A 7,259-nucleotide genomic window follows, 5' to 3' on the forward strand; every position below is an offset into this window, starting at 1 on the left:
TGAGGGTTGTTGCAGTCCAGCTCGCATTGCTGGTAGAAATCACCCAACCAAGAGCAGCTTCTGGGAAAAAGAGATTTATTTTGGCTTACAGGCTCGAGGGGAAGCTCCACGATGGCAGGGGAAAACGATGGCATGAGCAGAGGGTGGACATCACCCCCTGGCCAACGTAAGGTGGAACACAGCAACAGGAGGGTGTGCCAAACACTGGCATGGGGAAACTGGCTGTAAAGCCCATAAGCCCGCCCCCAACAATACACTCCCTCCAGGAGGCATTAATTCCCAAATATTCATCATCTGGGAACCTAGCATTCAGAACACCTAAGTTTATGGGGGACACCTGAATCAAACCACCACATTCCATCCCTGACCCCCATAAACTGATATCCATACATGATGTAAAATACAATGCATTCAGTCTGACTTTAAAAGTCCCCATAGTTTTTATCAATTCCAATGATGTTCATACATCCCCATAGTCCAAGATCTTTTAACTGAGCCATAATACCAAAAAACAACCTCAAAAAACCCATAATGGCACAGAATAAATATTCACACTGCAAAAGATGGCATTGGGCATAGCAAAGAAACATTCAACCAATACAAGATTTAAAACAACCAGGGCAAATATCAAACTCTGTAGCTTCAAGTCAAGCAACTCTAGCCAGTGACAAATCTTCAAGTCTGATAATTCTAATCAGCAACAAGTCTCTGGCATTCCAATTCCGCCCCTCCAGCTAGGCTACTCACAGTCCGGGAAAACTTCATCGGGGCCGGCAGCTCCTCGACAGCCATCTCGTGGTCCCGGCATCTCCACTGGGTCTCCACTGCAATCCACGGTTTATCCTCATGGCCCCATGGGGTCTCTATGCAGGCAACCAGCAAACCTGCTTCACACTGCCCATGGCCATTTCCAAAACACAAGACCATGTTGCAAACTCAATGACCCTCTTTCCAACATTTCTTATACTCCATGGGTGCCAATTTGTTAATCCAGGAGGGAATAAAGCAGACTTTGAAGAACAGGGCACTCCTTGAGCACTCAGGCTCCTTCAAAAGAGTTGACATTCTTTCTGTTGCCCCAGCACAGATCAGCTTGCCCAGTCTCATAGGTTGTAATCTTTCAGTTGCAGCTGAACAGGCAACAGTTCACCCAAAGATTTTTCTTTCTGTGCCATATCCCTCTGCCCACACCAGTTCATTTCTATGCTAAGCAACCCTGCACAACTTCTCAGGACATGGGCACATCTTCTGGTTGCTCCCATTGTGGGGGCAAAGATGAGTTTACATGGCAAATCCACTCCAGCATTCCAAATTCTCTGAGCTTTTTAATCCCTTCATCGACATTAAGCCAAGGGATATCAGGCAGCTCAAGCTCATTCACAGTAGGCCATCTTTGGAGCCATACTTCAGTCAACCAATCAAATAAACTCTTGGCACCCCTTCCAACTGCACGAGCTGCATTGTTAAATCTAAAATCTCTGCTCAATGGGCCCATTTCAGTAAATTCAGCTTGATCTAATCTTATGTTCCTTCCTCCATCATTCCATACCCTTAAAATCCATTCCCACACAAATTCCCATGCTTCTGCCTGTACAAGTTAGAAAACTCCTGAAGTTCTTTAGGAGTGTACCTCACCTCCTCCTGTGTCACACTTTCTATCTCACCTTTAGGAGCCTGCCTAGCCTTTCGTCTGGTTATAGGCCTAGAGGCAAAGATGGGTGGGAATACAGAGTGGGTAGTAGAAGAAGGCAGTTACAAATATCAGCTAAGGCCACGTGATCAGTTACAGAAACGAGGACTGTGATTGCAATGTTTCTGTCCTGCCTTGATAACAGAGTGTTTGTATCTACACCAATATTAAGATTGTATCATTAGTTAAACTGTTGAATTTATATTAGACCCATTGTATTAGAGACTAAGCTTGTGTTGGGGGGAAGATTTTGCAGTTCCAGTTGTACGTGGGATAGTTATGCGATGTTAGGCGGAATTATGAGCTTGTTACTGTTTTCATTTGGAAATTAAGTATGATGTAAGGAGACATGATTTGATGCCAAGTTGACAAGGGGTGGACTTGTGATAGTTAAGGTGTTGTCAACTTGATCTGTTTAGTAATCCACAGACTGCTTCTAGGAAGGATCAACTAAAGGAGGAGGTCTTTCTCCCAGGGTGAGCCCTTCCCCCAGAGTGGGCGGCCCCGCTCAGAGAGGGACTTGATATAAGGAAGCTCTGGGTAGAAGAGTTTCCTTTTCCTTCCTTCCTTCCACTTGGCTGCCGGAGCTGCTCCCTACCTTCTAGCGTGGATTGAAGACCAGTACGGACTAAAGACCAACATCAACTGAAGACCCACATGGATCGAAACCCAGCGGTTCTTCAGGAAGCCTCCAGGCTTTCCGGCACCATCTGCAGTGCCGGGTCGGGACTGCTGAGGCATCTGGCCACGTGGACTGAGCAGCTACCAGGTTCGGTGATTCTCAGGCCTGCAACTGCTATTGGACTACTGTAAGCTAATCCAATAAATTCCCTTTATAAAATAATTCATTCTAGTAATTCTGTTCCACTAGAGAACCCTGACTAATATAAGGGTGGTGGTGAAAATGATGGTAGTGTTAGAAATGATGGTGGCTGTGGAGATAATGATAATGGTAGAAATGATGGTGGTGGAGGAGATGATGATAGTGGTAGAGATAATGGTGGTTGTGGAGATGATGATGGTGGTGGAGATGATGGTAGTGGTAGAGATGATGGTTGTGGTAGAGATGATGGAGATGATGGTGGTTGTGGAGATGATGATAGCAGTGGAGATGATGGTGGTGTCGGAGGTGATGGTAGTGGTAGAGATGAGGGTGGTGGTGAAAATGATGGTAGTGTTAGAAATGATGGTGGTTGTGGAGATAATGATAATTGTAGAAATGATGGTGGTGGAGGAGATGATGATAGTGGTAGAGATAATGGTGGTTGTGGAGATGATGATGGTGGTGGAGATGATGGTGGTGGTGGAGATGATGGTGGTGGTGGTGGAGATGGTGGTGGTAGAGATGGTGGTGGTGGTGGAGATGGTGGTGGTGGTGGAGATGGTGGTGGCGGTGGAGATGGTGGTGGTGGAGATGATGGTGGTGGTGGAGATGATGGTGGTGGTGGAGATGATGGTGGTGGTGGAGATGGTGGTGGTGGAGATGGTGGTGGTGGTGGAGATGGTGGTGGTGGAGATGGTGGTGGTGGTGGAGATGGTGGTGGGGGAGATGATGGGGTGGTGGAGATGATGGTGGTGGTGGAGATGGTGGTGGTGGTGGAGATGGTGGTGGTGGTGGAGATGGTGGTGGTGGTGGAGATGATGGTAGTGGTACAGAGATGGTGGTGATGCTGGCAGTGGCAGTAGTAAAGATGATAGACTGTTGATTAAATAACAGCATCCCAACCATGTATCTTCTTCAAACAATAGCATTTTCGTTACCCACATGATGGTCTTACCATATGAATTATGGTTTATTAATTATATTAAGACACTGTGCTACTATAAGGATTCACTAACATGGTATACACAAAGCGATAGAACATTCTGCCATTAGTCACTATTCCAAAAGTGTGAGGAATATCTTGATTCCAAATTCTTATGAAGCTGGGAGATGCCAGGGCCCAGCCACCCACAAGCACTCATCTAGAAGAGGAGAGAGGGTCAGCCAAGTCCTCTCTGCTGGCATGCCTCGTCCCTTAGCCATCTCTGCTCCAACAAAGTCCTGTTCACTGAAACACAGTCAGCTGGGGTCACTGAGTCAGAGGTCAGAGGTCACTTGTCTGAACACTAATCTGAACTGGTATGGTTATTTCCACCTCCCCACCCCCTTGAGAACGAGAGAGATAGCCCACTGAAACCCCAGAGGTGCAGTCCAGGCAAGAGATGGTCACCTCGAGAGCATGAAGCTTGAATCTCCAGCGTCCACAGTGCAGGGGTTAGTCCTGAACAAACTCCTCAGGAAAAAGAAAGCATTGCCTCCAGAGGCGATCTAAAACCTTTTCTCATTTTTCCTTTTTACTTAAAAAAACAGATACCATCTGCTAATGCAATCACTAATTAGTGAGGGAGAGTTATCCTAGCTTCCTAAGAACAGACCCAAGAGCAGGGTGAGTTAGGGCCCACGGTTTTTGTTCCAGGAATAAGCAGCCGCACTGTGCCAGGCAGGCATCGCGCTCAGGGCTGCAGCTGCCGGGACATGCTTTCATGACTCTAATCTCATAAACCAGAAGTGCTCAAACTCAATGTATTTTCTTCCCCCTCTCATTTTTCATAATGGAAAAAAAAGCACTGTTCGGGTTTTGAATTAAGAAGCAGTTGCCATGTGGATAATTGAGTTCTGCTTGAAGCAGGCCACCTGGTTCATATCAGCAGCTCTTGGCAGGTAGGGAAGTGTCAGCTAAGGTCCCACATTGACTTCTAAATACAGCCTCGCATTCCATGAGCACTGCAGAGAAACCTTAATTTCTGAGTAGTGAAAGCTGCCTTGTATCAGGTTACCTCAACATATGGGAGGTTTCTCAGGCTGCAGACATTGAGAATTAGAGCAGGAATGGTTGCCCTGTCTAGTCCTACTCACACACTGCTTTTATAAAACAAAAACTGAAAAGCTAGCTCCCTTTGGCCTCATGTTTGGACATCCTTATCAAAGAAACATATGCGACTTCAGTCATCTTGCTCTCCTAGTAGATCCAGGAGACTCAGGAGGGGTGCGCAGCCTGGGAGGAATTTCCACAGAACCAGCCACTCCTGTTCCCCAAGGGAGGCATGCTCCTGCAGCATGTGTGGGGGGCTGCAGTCCTGACTGCTCGCCTTAGACCCTCACGCATTGAAAAATAAAATAAAAAAACTGGAGTCAAAGCTTTGTGTGGAAGCTGGAACCGAGAGTATCTTGTGTTTACATAGGCAGATAGAGCTGATGTCAAGAAGGATTGGCTAGGACAAAATAAAGTGAGAAACAGAGCTACCCTGTGTTTGGGTGTTCTTGAGCAAGTCCTTGAGCAAGACACATCTGAAATGTCCACAGCAGAACTGAGTGCAAACAGGAGGCTTGCACAGGCGACACTTACTTCCTGAGTTGGAAAGGGAGCTTTGCACTGGGTCTTGCAAAGGACACTGAGAATCCCATGCAAGGAATAACTTGGCTGCCCCCTGGCATAGGATGGGTGCAAATGTTTCCTCCACGCTTCCAGAACTGCTGCTTATCGTCAGAGCAAGGACCTCAGCCCTGTTCCTTCCCATCCTACCAGGATGCATTGTTAGCTTCAGAGCAACTAGAAATCAGTTCTGAGAACAGAAACATTTTGCTTCTGAACAAAAGAAAAAAAATCATTACCTAAAGCATGTAATTTAAGGAACCACTTCCTTTAAAATAGAATTTTCCATGATGCCCTGGGTACTCATATAAGTCCATCATAAAAGTTTCTTTAAAAAACATTTATTTAAGAGAGAGAGAAAGAAAAAGAGAGAGGGAGGATGGGTGTGCCAGTGGCTTCAGCCACTGTAAACAAACTCCAGATGCATGCACCACCTTGTGCATATGACTTTATGTGGGTACTAGGGAATTGAACCTGGGTCCTTTGGGTTGCCAAAAAGTGTCTTACCTTCTAAACAATCCATACAGCACCAACAAATTAGCTTCTGTGGTTTATTTTATTCATTTATTTATTTGAGAGAAAGAGAGAGCGCACGTGAGAGAGACAAAGAGATGCAGATAGAGAGAATGGAGCCGGGCGTGGTGGTACACACTTTTAATCCCAGCATTCGGGAGGCTAAGGTAGGAGGATCGCTGTGAGTTTGAGGCTACCCTGAGACTACATGGTGAATTCCTGGTCAGCCTGAGCTAGAATGAAACCCTACCTTGAGAGAGAGAGAGGGAGAGGGAGAGGGAGAGGGAGAGGGAGAGGGAGAGGGAGAGGGAGAGGGAGAGGGAGAGGGAGAGGGAGAGGGAGAGGGAGAGAGGGAGAGAGGGAGAGAGGGAGAGGGAGAGAGAGAGAGAGAGAGAGAGAGAGAGAGAGAGAGAGAGAGAGAGAATAGGAACACCAAGGCCTCCAGCCACTGAAAATGAACTCCAGATGTATGTGCCACCTTGTGCTGGCTTATGTGGGTCCTGGGGAATCAAGCCTTGAACCAGGGTCCTTAGGCTTCACAGGCAAGCACTTAATTACTAAGCCATCTCTCCAGCTTTCTTAAATCTCTTTTAAGAGAGCTGTATCTAAGGTATCTTACTTGGGAGAGGGAGGTAGAAGGATTATAAGTTCAAAGCCAGGCTGGGCTACACAGAGACCCTTAAACCAAACTAAGCAGTCAAGAAAGGGCCAGGGCAATGCTCAGCTGGATAAAGCACCTGTTGTGCAAGGATAGTGATCAGAGTTTGGAGCTCCAGAACTCGGGCAAAGCCAGGTGTGGCTGCACAGAGCGTTATCTCAGCACTCCTGCAGAAAGGTGGGACACACACAGGACAATCCTCAGTAGCGAGCAGGCCAGCGAGCCAGGTTTGCGCTGCCAAGAACAAGAGCCCCTGCCCCAGCGAGGGAGGAAGGAGAGCATTGTCCTCTGGCCCCTCCCGCTGCAGCATGTGTGCCCACACTCACACACAGGAACACAATTTTTTTCAAGTTAAGAAAGAGAAAGGTGTACCTGTGCACACATTTACCTACTAGTGTTTTTTTAACTTTGGACCATTCAAAAAACATTTTTCTTTTTCAACATGATGTTAAGATAAAATTAAATTACAAGACAACGTACAGAGCTCTTGGACTCTGCATCATCTTTCCTGGGCAGACTTTTCTCTCCCAGGACAGACCCGCATTACAGCTGCAGGGAGGCACCCCACGCTGTTGGGGGCCATTACTCACCTCTACTCCCAGCTCCCACAAGAGGGACCAACAGAATTCATTCTGAGGGAGACTGCAAGGCAGCGGCTGGGGCGGGGGCTGCAGTGGAGCTGGGCGAAGTGTGGTACATACAGGAGGTCCACAGACAGGAGCGAGAGGCAGGTAAAGGGCCTCCCATGGTCAGTACCACCTCCCAGTAGGCTCACATCTGTTCCAGAAGCTTCATGATCCTATGAAGTACTTACTTAAATGTGAAAAGATGCTTTAATATTAGTTTATCCACACTACCCTGTCCTCAAGCATTTAAGTTCAATGTGTGTCCTCAGAGCTAATTTCTGTCCAGTAGTGCTCATTCAGGGTCGATCTAGACTCGCTCACACTTTAAGCCTCTTCTTCCTGCCAAATGGACAGTA

Source organism: Jaculus jaculus, chromosome 19 (genome assembly GCF_020740685.1).
Source record: "Jaculus jaculus isolate mJacJac1 chromosome 19, mJacJac1.mat.Y.cur, whole genome shotgun sequence".
Classification (NCBI taxonomy): domain Eukaryota; kingdom Metazoa; phylum Chordata; class Mammalia; order Rodentia; family Dipodidae; genus Jaculus; species Jaculus jaculus.